This window comes from Schistosoma haematobium, chromosome 2 (genome assembly GCF_000699445.3).
Source record: "Schistosoma haematobium chromosome 2, whole genome shotgun sequence".
NCBI classification, from domain to species: Eukaryota; Metazoa; Platyhelminthes; class Trematoda; order Strigeidida; family Schistosomatidae; genus Schistosoma; species Schistosoma haematobium.
This window is the reverse complement of record NC_067197.1, coordinates 5,527,317-5,547,756: the sequence shown is the minus strand read 5'-3', so window position 1 is coordinate 5,547,756 and position 20,440 is coordinate 5,527,317.

Below are 20,440 nucleotides of genomic sequence, written 5' to 3'. Positions count from 1 at the left end.
AATACAACAGAACATTCAGTGTTTATATATTATGTAGACTGAACAGAAATGTGAATATGATGAAGCATAAGATACAACAGAATTGCGCAACCAACAGTCATATGATTTTGTGAGGAATGTTTTTTTTTAGAATAGACAAGACACTGTGTAATAGTGATTAATTGTGTAACTATAGATACCGTTAATACATAATAATGTGTGACAAAAATGGGTACATTGAAAGGAAGCTGTAACTACAGTGTTAAGGGACTTTTAGAATGTTAGATGTTACATATCTGTCTAGAAAGTAACAATAAACAATCTTACAACTGGATTTCAACTTTGATTTACATATCACTTTATGTTCAGTTTCAGATATTGTCAGTAGTGTCTGGGAACATCATACTTTTGAATAGTTTTTTAATGGATATCAATTAATAATGTTTTAGAATCAAGATAATCAATTTCTTAATGGTTTGGTGAAGTAGCATGAATCTTTTTTAACAATTGGAATTCGATCTGATCAAGAACTATTTGACCAGTACTAAAAGAAGGTATTTCCATTATGATGAGCTAGGAGTTAATTGATCAGAGTACTAGTAACTAAATTTTTAAATTGTCTGTGACGTAATCAAACCCTGAAGAGGAGTAATGATATGACTTTGATAATTAATTATTTCTGTTATTATAGACGCTTTATTATATGATGTTGTAAATGTGTTCATATAGTAGGTTACTGACTACTTGATGTTAAGTACTTTTACTTGTTATTTATTTAGACAAATAAATATTGATGCAAAGGGGCACCGAATACATAGCCAACATACTTTATCATTCCATTTGTGTGCGGGCTGTGATACTACCCAGGTGAACAGACCGAACCAAATAGTTTTCTTCGGGGGTCACACCCACAGCATTTGACCTAAAAGTCTAATCCACAAGACAGTGGAGCAACATCAGGAGATGCAGTCCCATACTAGCTGTTGACCAACGATTGATCCATACGTCATTTGTTCTCTCAGGATACTGGAGCTCATGTTCACCATTGGTTTGGAATCAGGGTCTTCTAACTCCCCTAGGTGAATCCTCCATATCCAGAAACCGGTTTAAAGCACCAGACATTCGCTTTTCGTCCTCTTAATTTCGTGAACAACACCCCCGCCGCGAGAAGGTAGTGAGTAGGACTTCCATTACAGTGGTTGTGTATACATGGCCATGTGAGAGAATTTCGAGAGGGAGAGCGTGCTCTCCCCACTCTCAGCCGTACCGGATCATTTGGGGGTTGTAGTGTTAAGTATTACTCAATTTAATGTATACAAATGTGACTGTGAATAAATCATATGGACAGTAGCCTATTCAGATATAATTTTGATGTGTTTTGCAGTTCAAATAGATTTTCATCTAACTTCTGTGTGTTTTCCACTTGTTTCGTCCGATGCACAATTCCCAGCGCCATTTACCAAGTCAATTCAGTAACCTGAGGAAATAAAAGAAATTTTTAAAATAAAAAGTCACCAAAAAGAGAAAAAAGCACAACAACTCATTTTTAAGATTTTCTTCAGTCTACACAAACAAGAACATTTAGTGGTCATATTTTATTTACTCATGAACATTTATGCAAACATTTGAAGAATATTCGCTTACTTTGTTTTTCTGTGGAATAAATAGCAAAGCATTTCCTTCTTGATTTGAACTGTATTATACTGCTTTAGTCTGGTTGTTTGTTAAGGTTCTCATGAAACATACTATTTCATGTTATAGACTGATACCTACTATAAATGGAAAGAAATCAAATTATACCGTGTTCTCGTCTTACCACTAGCTAACTTTGGAGCTCCAGCCTTCTATAATTGTGATAACTTTTCCAATTATAAGTTAAATATGTTTTTCCATTAGTTTTGGCCTCCTAATTTTACGTGAAGTCTAAGAAGCTATTAGGCATATAAATATGAGACAGTACTCGATTTGAGCTTTATCATTCATATTATTTCTGCGTTGTTGTACTTTCATCTTCTCAAGAAATCCTATGAAGAACAGTATCAGTCAAGTCACCCTCAAATTGAATGGTTCAAATAGATCTGTTAAATTGATGTGAATAAACAAACTGAAGGTTTTGAGTGCTTGTACTCTTTCGTTTGTCTATTTTGAATAGTATGCACTATTTTATGTACTGTGGTGGTCAGTATTCCATATAATCCCTAAACTTCGTATACGGTTTGTCTTGATAACCGTCAATGGATAACGCCCCAACGGTATATTAATCAAAAGGCAAATATGAAGTGTTGATTATGTTTATTATGGGACCACACACACAGATATCCAAAATTATGGGTGCGTCAAACAAGCATGAAAGAGTTGTGCAGATAGACAAGCAGGTAAGCGAGCGAGCGAGTGAGTCAGCGAATATGAGTACGAGTAAGCGAGTACAATTAACCGAGAGAGAGCAATGAACATGAATAACATGGACATATATATACATAGTGAAATGAATGAATCATCAAATCAAGTAAGCACTTAATAGTAAGGCTAACAACGTGAATAAATGTGTAGACAGTATGCAATGCTCAAGCATACATGTTCATACATTCGCAACAATAATAAAGATACAATGATATAGATGAGTTGTTGTTTTACGGATGACTCAGTTCGTTAATAAGTTAACAAAATGACTTAACCGAATGTGAACAAACTGAAATCCACGTGAGTTGCTATAATACTAATATTAACATCACATCTGTTGCGTGGAATCGAGTCGCGATTGACTATAAACACCACTACAAGAAGACTACGTGCCAGTTAACCGATAAAATCCCCAGTAAGTCAAATATCAGAAGGTAGTTGATGGCTGTAGTCGAGATGTATTTGTTGGCGATCTCGTGATATCGAAAGGATACCGAGATCGTCCCAAAGGAGTACAAGCGTGGTTACCGAGCGTAACCGAACCCGTGCAAGGTCACAATCAATCGAAGGATAATTGAGCAGTAATATGGCTGTCTTTAGCACAGTTAAACAAACGAGCACAGTAAAACAATCACTGGTACAATTGGTTATAATAATGATTGTTTCCATTAAATCAATCTTGGTAAAAGTAGGTCACTACACATCCTTAGTATTCCTATATTTGCTAGCAGTTCGTATATTGAATACAATATTTATGCCTGTAGAATCATACTTCTCCAGGTAGTTTTAAATTAATTTCGTTTTGGCATTATTATTATTATTATTCAGTAATTTTTACTAATTTCATCATACCTGTAAACTGTCATGAATTTTTCGTATCCTTCAATCTGATTCCAATTTGATTATTTCAGATTGTTATCGAATGATTACTGTCAAAATATACACTTTACCAATTCCTCGCACATAATCATCGACTTAAATCATGTTAGTGAATAACGGAATTAAAATAAGTCAAATATGAGAGTGGATTTTTGAAAATGTATATTTTATATAATCGTTGATCCAGACAGAATATTGAAGAAACGAAGAGAAGAGACGTTCAGTGAAGAAGGTGTGTGAGACAACTCAATTTAACCAAGCATGAACTGATATTTATATTGAGACAAAAATAAGTTAGGGACATGTAGTGATCATAGTAAGAAGTGCATAAACATACGCTGACATTAATATAGTCAAGGTTGATAATCGAATGATTAAAAAGGTCAAAATGTGACTCAATAAGAATGAATAAATTAGCCTGTCCAGAAGTTCGAATAAATTATGTGGGCTTAACATAGCAACTGACACTAAAAATTCTTTGTTCACTTTTAGAAACATATATTACTATTATTGATAAAAATCATGTTTATTACTTTCTATTCATATGCCAGACGCAAGATGCATCATTAGTCACAATTGATTGATTACTGGGTGGCGATCAATGTCATGCCTGTCTAGTCCTTATTAGTGCAGATCGAATGCTATCGACCAAGTTGCAATGTGGCCACCAGTCTAGGTGACTCGACATTGAGTGCACTATGAAGAATTAAGATGGTGGTTGGAGGTAGTCGACAGGAAACCCTGGACCCGGGTTTCGTGCTACTTGGCACTCGTCAGCAAGGTGTACCTGTAATCTTGATGGAACTGGTGCTCTCTGGCACTAATAAGGACTAGACACGCATGACATTGATCGCCACCCAGTGATCAATCAATTGTGGTAGATACATGTACTTTGACAAATAAGTGGATATGAAACAGCAAGTAATTTGTCACGGTGTTTCATATTTTGTACAGAGAAATTTTTTCATGTACATAAATATTATCAGAATGGGGGGGGAGTGTGCACATTGTGGTAATTTTTAATAGTTGAATTCATGAGTCGATCTAAGCTAAACCATCATTGAAAACAAGGAAGCACTGTTCGGTCATCTCATCCTATTATGGGATTCCTCAACAGTGTTCATCCACGATCCCACAACTAAGGGACTCAAAACCAAGACCTTCACTTTCGTGCTTTTCAATGATGGTCCATTTTAGATCGACTCATAAATTCAACAATCAAAAGTACTCAAATATGTAAAATTGAATGAAACACGTACTACTATTATTATTACTTATATCATTATTACTATTGTGTGTATAACATGCCAATAATATAAGAGGTTAATTTAATATTGATATAGTGAAGATACACAAACTGGTTGCGCGAAGTATGTTTACATAAATGTCCAAAATTTTCTTTGAATAATGTAACAGATGCCTAGATCGAGGTCAAAACTATGTGACGGAAACGACAACTGAAAAATAATTAAATTACCATATAGTGTTATTGAATAAAAATGAATGATTTACGGAAGCTTTACATTTGTATTTACAACTGTTTAATGAACATAAAAGTCTATAGTAAGACGAGAGAGATTATTATCAGAAGGGGTTTTGTGGAGATTGTAGTAATATTTGAACTCACTGATCACTTCAAAATACAATCTCTTCTAAATAGTTGTGATCATGAGTCAATTGAAGCTAGACCACCATGGAGAACCTGGAAGCACTGGTGGATGTGTCGGTCAATTTCGTGGATTAGTAGAAGTTAGACATTAACAGCGTTGGATGCCAGCCGGCTAAGTGGTCTAGTTGGTTAAACGCCTTGCGCGAGACTGATAGGTCCTGGGTTTGAATCTCGCGAGGCGGGGTCGTGGATGAGCACTGCTGAGGTGTCCCGTGACGTTGATCGCCACCCAGTGATCAATCAATTGTGATTACATCTCAGTCCTACAGGAGGTCGGACGCGGCTCAGATAGCTCAGTGGTAACGTCTCTGACTGTGAAGCTGGGTGAAACGAGATCGAATCTGCCAGGGAACACAAGTTCCCTCAAGATTACAGGTACACCTTGCTGACGGGTGTCAAGTAGCACGAAACCCGGGTCCAGGGTTTCCTGTCGACTACTTCCAACCACCATTGATGTTTAGATCTTTACAGCAATATGTAATAATTTTGAACGTTAGAATTTTGAGTAAAGATGGATAATGACTAGAAGTAGAATCTAGAATGCGCGTTTCGTCCTATTTGGGACTTGTCAGCTGGGTATGCTTGCATCCCAAAGCTGATATCCACTCAGAAACTCCAAATCACCGCCGTTTGCTTTAAACGAAATCGCATTATCCACTTAGCTACTGAGTCTTGATAATCACTTACATATGCAATGGGGTGAAGTTAAATGCTTATGAATTAAGGCAATATCGAGGCAATATGCATAAGATGCATATATGTCAATAACAGATTGATCAATTGCAATCTTAAACATCAATGAGAAGATTCAAGTAAACAATACCAAATGGGTTAGAAGTTAGAATTTTGTTTTTAAATTCAGTGACTCCACAATAAAAACCAATCAGAATCAAATAATGAACGACACCATAGTCACAAGTTGTTTATGATAAAATAGTCATATTTTAAACTTGATTAGAAAAAATAGGGTGAAACTACATATTTATGGACGACCTTCGAGCGACGCCAAATTGACCTTGAGAATGTCTACCTACCTAATAGGGCCAAATGAAGATTATAAACCAGTGTGAGGTATTACAATTATGATTTACAGTTGATAGTAATGGTTAGGATTTAGATTTAGGGTTTTCATCGTGAACTGACATTAGTTATAATGCCAAAACTGTATTTTGTCAAATGGATGAATGAATTTCGCGCCATAATCGGAGACCTATTATCTTATACGTGATTGGTTTGTCCATAAATGATAGTCTAATCGAAAACAGTTTTACTATCGTCTTGATAATCTAACAGACATGAAATTGTTTTGTTTTTAATTACTCCCACTATTGTACAGTTTTGTTTTTCAAAAAGATAATGGTAATCATATTCAATCAGTTAGTTACATCATCACATTTTACTCTTCTATTGTAAATAAAATTTTATATTGTTTTTCGTATCTGATAAGCTTATCAGTCAAAGTACAGTTATGGGAGTAAACGAATCAGGTTTGAGAAGGTGACTTTCAAGGTTTTGTATAAAATTCAAATATTATGTATAATGAGAAGTAGAAATACTATTGTAAACTAGTCAGGACATTTAAAATTATAATAAAAATTTATTATTTTTTTATCACTATCGAGTAAAAGTGCCCTGGTATGGTCATGTGTAGGGAGAGTCAGCTGTCCCTCTCGAAATGCTTTCACATGGTCACGCGTATACAGCCACTGTCAGGGATGCCCTACTTAGTGCCTCCTTGCAATGGGGGTGTTGTTCACGAAATTAAGAGGACGAAAAGCGAATGTCTGGTGCTTTAAACCGGTTTCTGGATATGGAGGATTCACCTAGGGGAGTTAGAGGACCCTGATTCCAAACCAATGGTGAACATGAGCTCCAGTATCCTGAGAGAACAAATGACGTATGGATCAATCGTTGGTCAACAGCTAGTATGGGACTGCATCTCCTGATGTTGCTCCACTGTCTTGTGGATTAGACTTTTAGGTCAAATGCTGTGGGTGTGACCCCCGAAGAAAACCGCTTGCTTCAGTCTGTTCACCTGGGCAGTATCACAGCCGACACACAAATCAAGTGACTTGTGTGGTGCCTATGTATTCGGTGCCCCTTTGTACCAATATTTATATGTTCAAATAAATAAATAAAGTTAAACAAACCATATGTTTAATGTTCCTTCCATAGTTTATACATAACAAATTAATTAACATGAAACCTAAATCCTAACCCTAAAACCTTAGTCCTTAAAGAAGTCCTAAGCTAATGGGATTATATTTTTTGCAGATAAGTTTATCATATAGAACCTTCTAGATTTTAGTGCGAAATTCATCCATCCATATTTTTACAGAGAACGTTTACATTGTAGTTGATGTCATTTCATGATGAAAACTCCAACCTTAAATATATAACCCTAACCAGCAACATTGTGAGGGTAGTCAAGAATCTGTTCTGGTTTTTTAAAGTTTAAAGAAGTCAGATAACCTATATCTGTAAGGACGAATTTACATGCCGCTGTTAGAATAACCTGTGGAATACTTTATACGATTCATGAATAACATACAATCTATCCACATATTATAACATTATTGTATTGTCTACCATATACCATCCATCTACAAAATCTGTTTAAAATTGATTGTGATTGTTTTAAGCATATCCATTTACCATACTCGTAAGAGTTTGTTAACATGAAAATTTATCGTACTGGCCAAGAAAATAAGCACATAAAATAAAAACGTGTTAATTGTTCAGATTCATCCCATGATATAAGAAAATTCAACATGCATTCGAAATCAGTAACTTATTGGATGGATTAGTTGAATTTAGACATTAACACCGTTGGATGCTGTCCGGCTCAATGGTCTAGAGGTTAAGCGCTCCCGCGTGAGACTGACGGGTCCTGGGTTCGAATCTCGCGAGGTGAGATCGTGGTTGTGCGCTGTCAAGGAGTCCCATAGTAGGACAAAACGGCTGTCCATTGCATCCAGGTTTTCCATGGTGATCTAGCTTCAATTAACTCATGAATTCAACTATTGAAATTACTATAATATCCACAAAACCCCTCTCTGATTAAAATCAGTATTTGTTGATATAAGTAAACGTTAAACAGTCTATCGGATTTTTCTTTAATATAACTAGTTCAAAACAAATGATGAAATTATATATTTAATCTATTAATAGAGGCAAAAGTTTCACTAACCAATTTATTTATTTAATCATTCTTAACCACTGGAAATATTAACAATGGTCAGAGAACATTCGACAAGCAAGCTATATTTAGAGATCAATATTAGGTGATTGGAGACGATCGTTAAGTACTATTCTTTGATCTAAGTGTCATTTTGTTTGATAGAAAATTGTACTTTCAAACCTGTGATAACTGATACATCTAGTGTAATTGAAACCTGTCACCTAATTGAATATGGAATTTAGTACTGATTTAAGTAGACTTTATTAGGTCAAAATGACACAGTTGTATAACCCAGTCACCCAATATAAGATGTAAAACATAATCGAGGAGTAAGTATCAAAAATGAAATAGAATTTCATCTGTAGTGACCTACTTTTATCAAGAGAACGCGATTGGTTTAATGGAAAGAATTATTATTATTATAACCAATTGTACCAGTGATTGTTTTACTGTACTTGTTTGCTTAACTGTACTAAAGGCATTCTTTCTTCTGTTGATTGTGACCTTGTACGGATTCGGTTACTCTCAGTAACCACACTTGTAACCTGGCACGATCTCGGTATCCTTTCGATACCACGAGATCGCCAACGAATACATCTCGACTATAACCATCAACTACCTTCTGATATTTGGCTTACGGGGATCTTATCGGTTAACTGGCACGTAGTCTTCCTGTAGTGGTGATCATAGTCAACCGCGACTCGACGCCAAACTACACATCTATACAAATTTAAAATGGGAACACAGGTCTTTTATGACAATAATAGATTGGTGCTATTATAAAAGGCGAATTATGTCGACTCAACATAGATGGAAGTAGAAGTAAGAAACCCTGATTGATCCAAGTTTAGTGTTATTTGTACTTACCAAAAAGTTTTACCTGAAATCCTTTGAGGATTGTTACTCAATATGGGATTCGAACTCATATCATCTAGTTTTACATTCAAAGATGTAACTATCGAGCTATTTAAAGCTCATTAGACCATCTGGGAAAATATTATTAACTGTTTAATCCACTTTCTGTTAAGGATTATAATTTATCATTTGCAATTATCAGTATTAACTTCATGTATGCGTAAAAACAACAACTGACCAATATAACTGATGAGTTAAGAATAGAATTATGAATGATAACTCTTGAGAACTACTTATGGACCGATACGATATATATATTTTTTATTGTATAATTATTAAGTGGCTAAACTATTCATATTCATGTCCCTCTTATCATAAGCTTCATTTTGGGCTATAGACTATTATTATACGACTTAACATTCTTCAGTGATACCCAGTCTATCAATTACTATCTCTCACATTCACAGACACATTTGGATAGATCTTGTATAAATGTTATTTCCTATTTCATGGTACGATGTGGTCTATTCGGTTTGTATATAAATCTAGTATGTTTGAAATACATGATTCATATGGCGAAGGCTGAGATTGATGTTCTGAACTTAACTGGCTGGTCTAGACGGAAAGCAGGATCAATAAAGACTCTAGACTGCCCATGACGTGTTTTATGAGTCATTGGTCCGGTCAGTAATTCACTGTTCACTAATTGGCGGTATCATTACGTTATAGATTGATAGGGCACAATGCTACAAGATATAACAAGAATGAAATAAACTGACTAGATTCTATCATTATTTAACATTATTAAACATTGAAACAGTCAATATATTTAGGAAATATCCATTTCATCTTCTAAATTTTACTAAATACACTCATATTATTTATTATAAGAATAATTGAATAATTGAATTATTTTTTACTAACCAATTCAATGAAATAATTTGAATTTATCTCATAAATCAACAATTAATATTGTTAGGAAAGATGGATGGTGGTTAACAATATCGAGGCAATCCGTACAGTATACACATATACCAATAAGAGATTGATCAATTGCAGTCTTAAACATCAATGGGTAGATTCAAATAAACAACATTATTAAGTGAATTTAAACTTTACTCCATTACACAAGCAAGTGGCATTCAGGACTCAGTAGCTAGATGAATAATTCAATAGCATTTGGAGCAAATGGTACTGGGTTCGAGTCACAGAGTGAACAATAACTCTGAGATGTAGGTACGTCTAGCTGACAAGTCCCAAACAGGATAAAATTTGCGTCCTGAATTCCATTGCTTTCTTTGCTTATAATGACTGTGAATTAAGGCAATGTCGAAGCAATACACACAGTATGTTTATGTGCCAATAAGAGACTGATCAATTGCAGTTCTAAACTTCAATGGAAAGATTCAAGCAAACAATTACCAAGCGAAATTAATGTTATTGATATTTGTATAGAAATAAATATAAATATATGTTTTAGAATACGTGTTTTTTTGATTATTTATTTTTAACGTTTGTTTAAAACATATGCTTTGTTAAATACTTTATAATTGGTGACTGACAGGTCCTGGGTTCGAATCTCGCGAAATGGGATCGTGGATGCACACTGATGAGAAGTCCCACAATAGAACGAAACGGCCGTCCAGTGCTTCCAGGTTTTTCATGGTGGTCTAGCTTCACTTGACTCGTGAATTCAATTATTAAATTATTATAATATCCACGAAACCCCTCTTTGATGATAATCATCATATGCTCAGTAGTGACGGTCTCCAAGACGTATTTCCTGGAGTTGTAGTAAGAAACTATGACCAGTGGATCACAACTGGGTCTGTTGTGAGATAGTAACTCAATGAAGATAAGGATGGATGTGTCGCTCAATTTCGTGGATTAGTTGGAGTTGAACATTAACACTGTTGGATGCCGTCCGGCTCAGTGGGCTAATGGTTAAGCGCTCACGCGGGAGACTGATGGGTTCTGGGTTCGAATCTCGTGAGATGCGGTCGTGGATGCACACTACTGAGGAGTCCTACAATAGGACCAAACTGCTATCCATTGCATCCAGGTTTCCCAAGGTGATCTAGCTTCAATTAAATCATGAATTCAACTATTAAAATTACTATAATATCCACAAAATCCCTTCTGATAATAATTGATGAATAGCTAGTTAAAAGATTTGGAAATGAACAGAAACATAAGAAAGGAGAAGGAAAGAAATTATTTTACACTTTCAAAAGATTAATTAAAAAGTTTAGCTAAAGAGATAGTAGTGATAAGATGGTTGAAAATAATTGATAAATGCTCTTACTTAGTACTTTAAATTTCATGTACCTCTAGTTAGTCTTGAGGAAACTTGTACACCTTTAAAGATTTAAACCGATATTATAGTGAATAATATGACAATTAAACTATTCAGACAGTAAATGAACTCCAATAGGAATGAAATGTTTTAACGGTAATTTGATCTCTTAATATCAATCAATATCATGTTTTATAGTCCTTAGGGTGGAGTGAATTATATCGATAAGGTTTTGTACTATGGTGACAAAGCATAGTGACATGTTACTGTAGTACATTGTATTTGATTTCAGATTTTCAATGCTAATCAACAAGAAACCATTTAGATAGATATTTTACTGATTAATACTAATTTACGATGTCAAGTTAATCAGTTTATTGAATACAGTTGACTCTCTTTATGAATTTGAATAAACTAAAAATAACATTTTGTGGCTCATTTTCAGCTGCCTATAACCATATATTTATTCAAGTGTTACATAGGGGGTATAGATACTATGTGAAGTAATAGACATTGATGACAGAAGGGATTAAAATAACAAAGATTATTTGATTTTGCCAATAGGATTTCTCAGTTTATAGTTTGATTCACTATGGAGTATAAATGTTGTACACTATTTGTAAACTAATATGACAAGTATACCCAAAGAAAAAAAAAGTCTTATTTTTTAAAAGAATGGTGTGTTCGGTAGATCCAAATTATTATTCGAAAAAGTCCAGAGGGGTAAACATTTCGTCTAATCCGTGTTGCATAGACGTTTCTCGGAAACATGTAGAAAACTAAGTATCATGTGTCACATTCCTGATTGGATTATTGCCTATCCTACTACTACTACCTTCAAGACGATCTAGGCCATCTGAAATACCATGAATACCCTTGATTTTCTGTACATAAACTAAAATTGGAGTAAAGTGTTCTTTTCACACATCGCACCTTTTCTCTCGTGTTCATATTGTCGTGTAGATTTAACTAGGGATTATAAGAAGAATTTAGGGAATTGATTCAAGAGTTCAGTTAGAACATTGATTAAATAATTACTCACTACTCTCTTTGGATCCAAATAGATAACAACATCATTACCAAATATTGTAAGGATGTTTTTTTATATCGGGTTAATGAACTAGTTTCTATACGTGTATTGAGAAAGTATATTTAGTGGAAATTAATTTAGTTAATTGTATTACACATTTGAATACATTTAAAATGTTCAATAAACGGGGAACTTGTGAAATATCACAGGGTTGTGACAAGTTTTTTTTTTAGTACAAGGTATTATGTACATTGATATGGAAATTCGAAGATTCTATGATTCTAGTCACTAATATAAATATTGGATTTTATCGATAAATAATAAGAAATTCTATAATATCAGAAGGGGTTTTGTGAATATTATAGTAATTTTAATAGTTGAGATCATGAGTCAATTGAAGCTAGATCACCATGGGAAACCTGGAAGCAATCGATGGCCGTTTCGTCTCACCATGAGACTCCTCGACAGTGCACAACTACAATCGCATCTCGCGAGATTCGAACCCAGGGCCTATAAGTCTCACGCGCGAGCGCTTAACCTCTAGACCACTGAGCCGGCCGCTATCCAACGGTGTTAATGTCCAACTTCAACTAATCCACAAAATTGAGCGACATATCCATCATTATCTTCATTGAGTTACTATCTCACAACAGACCCAGTTGAACTCCACTGTTCCCTGCTTCTAGGTTTTCTATGATGATCTAGCTTCAATTGACTCATGATCCCAACTATTAAAATTCTATAATAGTCCAAGTATACTAGTTGGGGACGTTAAATCCCCAAAACTCATATTTTGTAATTTTATCTTTGTGGAGCTTGTATGCAGGTGTATGCTTGGGTATTTCTTACCACCAACGCACATAGTCGATTGACGAACTTATTAATTAAATGTTTAAAAACTTCCATGGCAAAATCGATTATATATATTTGTATAAATACGCTTAATTTGTGTGCTTGAGGGACATGATATCTTCTGGTTGTCTGCAGAATACACTTTTCTATATCTTATCCAAGATTTCTGGATCGAGTTAGCTGAGTCGGGGACAACGGACCAGTATAGCCTATCGAGTCTCTGAATCTTTGATTGTTCGTTCCGTTCCGAGTAAGACAAATCAGTAGTAGCATTCAAGATAACGAACATAACAATAGTACCAACTAATATAAAGAGTATTATTACTAAAACAATACAACTATGTACTAATCCTAGTTCTTCAGTATCTATCATTAAAGTTTCCCATCTAATTTGTTTTATTAACCAGTATGAACTTGTATTAAACATTGATAATGAACAGTTTATTAAACTTAAGTAAAATTGTATACTTTGTACTTTAAATAGAAAAAAAAAAGCCTGAAATATCCAGTCATGTAAGTCTATTATAATTTAAAGGTTATTTACTATAAATAAATTAAAATACTGAATAAGTAATCTCATGTATCTTGGCAAATGTACATTACAATCAATGATTACTATCCCTTGTTAAGTGGGGTATTTTCTGATGTCATGAGAATATGAATAGTACTTTTTTTTTTTACAAAATAAAGTAAGACTACAAATTATTCACTTAACCAGGTACCTTTATTTTTAGCTATATTATTATTACTATTATTATTATTATTATTATTATTATTACTATTTTAAGTACATGGAGAAAAAAATGCCATAGAAACATAAAATTTAAATCCAGCACCATTGAAATTAGTCTATGAACACCCATACCCACAATCACATTCACACCCACATATCTGCACGCATACGCACACACACACACATACACACCTATCATAGTTTTGAATTATTCTATCCGAATCAATCAATAAACTATGTATGTACACATTGTACAACAAGTAAATTGACATTGAACTAAGATAATTTTGATCGATTATGAAAATCGGTTATTATTGGAAATCACATGATCATTTCCACTGGATCCATCGTATGTGTATATAAATAGAGTTGCCAAGTGAAAAAAATTATTTTTGCAAAAAAATGTGGTATGATGTCTCGTTTAGTTAAATGTATCTTTTCACATCATGTAACTAAAATACGAAATTCTTTTTTTTGGAGGGGGGCATAACAACAAAATTTCGAATATTAACTAATCATTGGTTAGTAAGCAATGATGTATAGTGGCTAGCAGTGGAATCCAGGACGCGCGTTTCGTCCCATTTGGGACTCGTCAGCTGGATGTACGTGCATCTCAGAGTTGATCTTCACTCTGTGACTCGAACCCAGTACCATTCGCTTTAAGCGCCATCACGTCCTGGATTCCACTGCTAGCCACTACACATGATTGCTTACATAGCTTGTGAATTAAGGCAATATCGAGGCATACGCACAGTATGCACATATGCCAATAACAGACTGATCAATTGCAGTCTTAAACCTCAATGGAAAGATAGAAGCCAAACAATACCAAGTGAATTTAATCATTGGTTAGTTAGAAAAGTGTTTAATAATTCTAAATGTCAATAAACAATACAAAGGGAAAGGTAAGATTCTCCGATACAACACAACATGCAACAATCCAATCACACTTAATGGAGAAGATTTGGAAAGATGTAAGACCTTGACTTATTTGGGCAGCAATGTTGATGAACACGGTGGATCTGATGTAGATGTGAAGGCGCTGATCGGCAGAGCAAGAACAGCATATCTACAATTGAAGAACATCTGGAACTCAAAACAACTGTCTGTCAACCAACACCAAAGTCAGGATTTTCTACATAAATGTCAAGACAGTTCTACTGTATGGGGTGGAAACTTGGAGAACTACGAAAGTCATCATCCAGAAGATACAGGTGTTTATTAACAGTTGTCTACGTAAAATACTTCGGATCCGTTGACCAGACACTATCAGCAAGAACCTACTATGAGAGAGAACAAACCAAATCCCAATGGAGGAAAAAGTGATGGAAGTGGATAGTACACATATTGAGGAAAGCAACCAACTGTATCACAAACCAAGCCCTCACATGGAATCCTCAAGGCCGAAGGAGAAGAAGACGAAAGAACACATTACGTCGAGAAATGGAGACAGACAGACATGAGAAAAATGAACAGAAATAGGATAGAACTATAAAGGAAGGCCTAGGACGGAGTGGGTTGGAGAATGTTGGTCGTGGCCTATGCTCCATTCGGAGTAACAGGTCAAAGTAAGGAAGTAAAATAAAGTGAATAATAAACTAATATAATCTTAGATTATATTTGTAAAACTCTACATTTTTATTGAGACTTTATTTGGGTAAGAATAAGAACGTTTATTTAAAGAAAAACCAGAACTCTTTTGTTCAATTTACTACTTTTTTTCTAAATTTGCGAATATTATAAATACGATTTGCCTAAAACTTGAAAAATATCTTTATTTCCCAGAGATGGGATATATATGTATAGAGAGGGAGAGGGGGGCTGGACATAGTCAATAAGCAAATTTACGCTCAAAAAAAAAGAAAACATTCAATACACATGAGTTCAGCAAATATTCTCTTATATTCAATGCTCTGAATTCTACTCTCATAGTACAGGATAACATGTTATGAATGAATGGTATATGTAATTGTCTCGGTATACTTGATATATACCATGAAAAATTCTAATTATGAAGAATAACATAATCATCAATCAAATTAACACTATATGAATAATTTCAGTATAACTCAGTTTATCGTTTTACCATACCATAGGAATATTTCAAGAGAACATGAGATTAACTATTACCAGTGTACTAATCTTCTACCTTCGGAGACCATGTTTCACAGCTAACAAGTGATACAGAACGAAATGGAGATGTTTTCATATATGTAGGTGGTCAATTATTGATATTCTTAGAAATATACTTTTATGATCCGGTCATCATATTTTTTTACCATAAGGTCTACATGTTTAGCTTCTCTAATCTATCAATCAGTATAAATCATTAACGAAGTATGAGCGTTTATTTGATCGATATTGGGCTTCATGTAAGTTGTATGACAGGCAATAATACTGTGGTGTCCGGTCAAAGTAAGCTGTATCTAGATATTGAGTGTAGAAAGACATACCTTTATGGGTCAAACTATATGATCCGATGTGTCCCAGCCCCGCTAACTAGAGAAAGAAGTTCAGGTTCAGAAGAGCAATATGTATTCCACAAGCATCCAGAAACACGATCAACAAGAAGCACAACTCAAGCGTATATATACAGCATAGAAATATTACAAAATAGCATATTAAAAGAGACAACGGATCAATGACTTTTAAGGTCCTCCCAAGTGGAAAATACGGCATGAAGGTGAAAATGGGTATTTTTGGCGCAAAAACAAGAAATTCATACTTCCAAAATGAAATTACAAAAAGAAGACATTTACCAAGTGAGTTTCGGGGATCTAACATCCGCAACCGAAAGAACTCTTCAATTCTACACTAAACAATAAATTGTTTGTTCGTTTACTACACTTCTACTAACTCTTGAAGTTAGGAAATTTAGTTTACTTTTATCGACCAATAAACGTAAAGATGATCATTTTGGCTGGCATGTTCTGCTTTTCAATTTAAATAATAGACATCACTTAGTCCTTTGCATTTTGGCCTTCAAGGGAATCTTGGTATAGTTGTTTGGTCTTGACGTTTGTCATCTTTTGTTGTCATTTCTGAATCTTTATGGATCCCATAGTTTCGATGAACTTCCTAATTATAAATGGGATAATTAAGATTTGTTAATTTATCGCTCTGGTTGTACTTGTTTCTATAGTACAGCATTTATGATATTAGGAATGGATTTTGTGGTGCCTGGAATACAGCTGTAATAATTAGAACACATTTTTTTGGCAATCTTATAGACATAAGTTTAAAACAATCACGACAAATTTTCTGATAGTTCTAGAGCAGTCAGAAAACACTTTTTGTAATTGGATACTTTATAGAAAATGTAACAATAATATTACGAAATGTAAGCAGATATTGCATATTTAATGTATCTGCGTAAATCCTCTACCGCTTAATTTACCAGTAAATTCAGAAAAATCACATACACATTTGTATCTATGACTAAAGGATATTCACTTTCCTGAACCATTATTAGAGGTGAAATTAACTTTGAAAGGACTCCACAGTATTCTTGGTTAGGTTTAAGACTAGGGGTTTATGTTTAGGGGGTTTTTTAAATCAAAAACTGATGTGAATGAATTCCAAGCAAAAATGTAAGATGCGTTATCCGATTATTTTTCCCATAAGATATAATCCCACCAAGTTAGGATTTTTTAGGATTACACTTTTAGGGGTTGTTGTATGTAACGAAGAACTAATTATGGGTAACTTCCGGGAATTATTTATAGACTGTTATTATATATATAGTATAACCTTTAATTAACTAGATTATACATATGTTCATTTTCCTTTTATTATAAGATTTCATTTGACCTATTGGCTACTGTCATACCATTTACCATTCATATTCTTAGTTTATTGGTTACAATATCCCATAATCACAGCCATATTCGACTCGATCTTGTACAATTATTATTTTGCATTTTATGATGTGGTGAGGTCTGGTCTGTTTGTATATAAACCATGTATGTCTGAAATATGCGATTCATATGACGGAGTCTGATATTTGTGTTCTGAACTGAACTGGCTGGGGCGAGCTGGGTTGGTTTGGGCGTGAAGCTGCTATACAGAGGATCAATAAGGACTCAGAGTTGACTGTAAACTGCTAATGCATTGTTGGTTTAGGACAGGAACAAGGTTGTATAGGTCAGTGCTCCATTTGGCGATTTTTTCACGTAATAATTGACAAGGGCGAACGACATAACAAGGATAGAATTCAGAAATATAACTCTGTCGACACTATAGAGTTAATTCACCAGTTATATTCAATTGACGGTGAAAGAGTTGAACATCTGTTGTGTTTACGCTATAATTTTAACTCTATATTAATAAAAAAAGTAATTTTTCGTTATCGTTTTAAGCATTTCGAGGAGCGTACAAAGGTATTTTTTACTGCTATCTGAATTTCGCGCAAAAGCCCAAAAGTTTTGATTCTAATTGGCTCGTCACTATACTTTTACTACTTTAAAAAAATTACTTAAATGAAATACCCGTTCGAGTTTTAGGTATCAGCGTGTCACTTCATCTATTCTAGATATAGGCTGAATAATTTAACATATCCATTGATTCGAATTCTCAAACCTTGTCACAACAAACACTAGTTGAACGGGATTGAAATTATAATAGTACTGACAGTGAAAATTAAACTATGAGAATATAGCTAGAAAACAACTAATTACATTTTAAACATCAAAACCGATATTAAACCATAGTGGTTCAGAGTTTTAGTCACTGACTAAAATTATCTTTTACCCTTACCAGGACGTCTGTACAGAAAAATCTCATTTAAACAACTTGTGGATTTCGGGTTGATGCCTATACTCTATCTGACCATCCTTAATCTCCCAACGTCCCTTTATGCTAACCAATACAATAAATCGAAAGAGGTAGCTAGAGATCTGTAATAATTATCATCAATAATTCGAACAGTATAACATCCGTTTCTAAGCTTAAATTCAAGATTATTCACTTCGTACAGAAGCGATGCTTTGACATCTGAAAGCATTTGAGTTCGTTGTTCGAAGAAAACTGGTCGAAACCCTTTGTTTCGTGTTAGTTGGCACTCACTATGAAATTGAATCTATAATCTTGATAGACCTAGTTCTCTTACCGAGACTTGAATCCTGTGGATCGAAATCCCCACCCTAATCTGAGAGTCACAACCCCCATACATCAGTAGTGGCGTTTGTGATAGTGACCCAACATAGCACCAGCTGGAATCTCCAATACGGCACCAGTTTCATCAGGATTACAAATATACCCTGCTTCCTAGGTTTACAGAGTCCTACCTGTTGATCTATCCCAACAGTTCAGTGCCAAATGGTTTTAGTTATTTGAATGTGCCAAGGAGGATATGATAAACCATTGATTTGGACATACAGCACAGAATAAAGATAACTGATTAATAATACAGTTTAGAACCTATCAAACATCGGTTAATTAGATAAGCAATTAAACAGCTAAACTGCTGCTAAAGATACTAACAACCATTTATTCAAACAAAAATAAAAAGTGAGAATTAAACTCATGATTTAATTATCAAAAGTCAACTATCCAAATAAAATAGAAACAACCTTGTGGTTAAGTGATTTAAGCCAATTGATCAACACGCATATGCGTGGACTTCTACCATAGTTCTAATCTAATTTCATTAAAATTCATTTCTGGGAAGAGGAAATAAAACATCACCTTAATCTGACCTATATGATATGATTGATAGTTGACTAGTAAGTATAATTCAGAGAGAAAACTAATTGATAAATAATTAATATTATATAAGTATTGTCATATAATTTAAATTTAATAGTTGAATTCATGAGTCATTTGAAGCTAGATCACCATGGAAAACCCGGAAGCACTGGATGGCCGTTTCGTCCCACCACGGGACTCCTCAGCAGTACGCATCCACGATCCCGTCTCTCGAGATTCCAGCCCAGGACCTACCAGTCACGCGCAAGAGCGCTTAACCTCTAGGCCACTGAGCTGGACGGCATCCAGCGGTGTTAATATCTAAGTTCAACCAATCCATGAAGTTGTGCCACCATCCACCATTGTCCTTAGTGAGCTACTATCTCACAACAGACCCAGTTGAAATCCACTGGTCACGGCTTCCTACTAGAATTTTCAGGAAATAGCTCTTGGAGAATGAGGTTAACTTTGGTTAAGCCAATAGAAAATAGTGCAAGTTGACAGATGTAACAAAAGGAACTATTTAGCTGATTCGGCATGGAGAAATCTACAGTTACGCATCACCAAATACAGTGAGATTAATCATTAGGAAATGTATTAACTATCACCGTGAACCTACTCAACGGATATTGTAACGCTAACTAATAAACTAGTGGAAACATATTATGTACTGTGATTTTCTGCTTGTTACAACTTTCCGTCATCACAAACCTGGAACAAAGAAATAGTTCATGAGGTGTTGAACGTCATCAAATTAACATTTATTTCAGGGCTTGAATAGATCATACTACAATTAGCTAAACTCATCTTTCGTCGCAGTAGGTAATCAAACAATGATTAGATCTAGTGTTGTGACTGGACATCAACCTATCAGTAAGTGT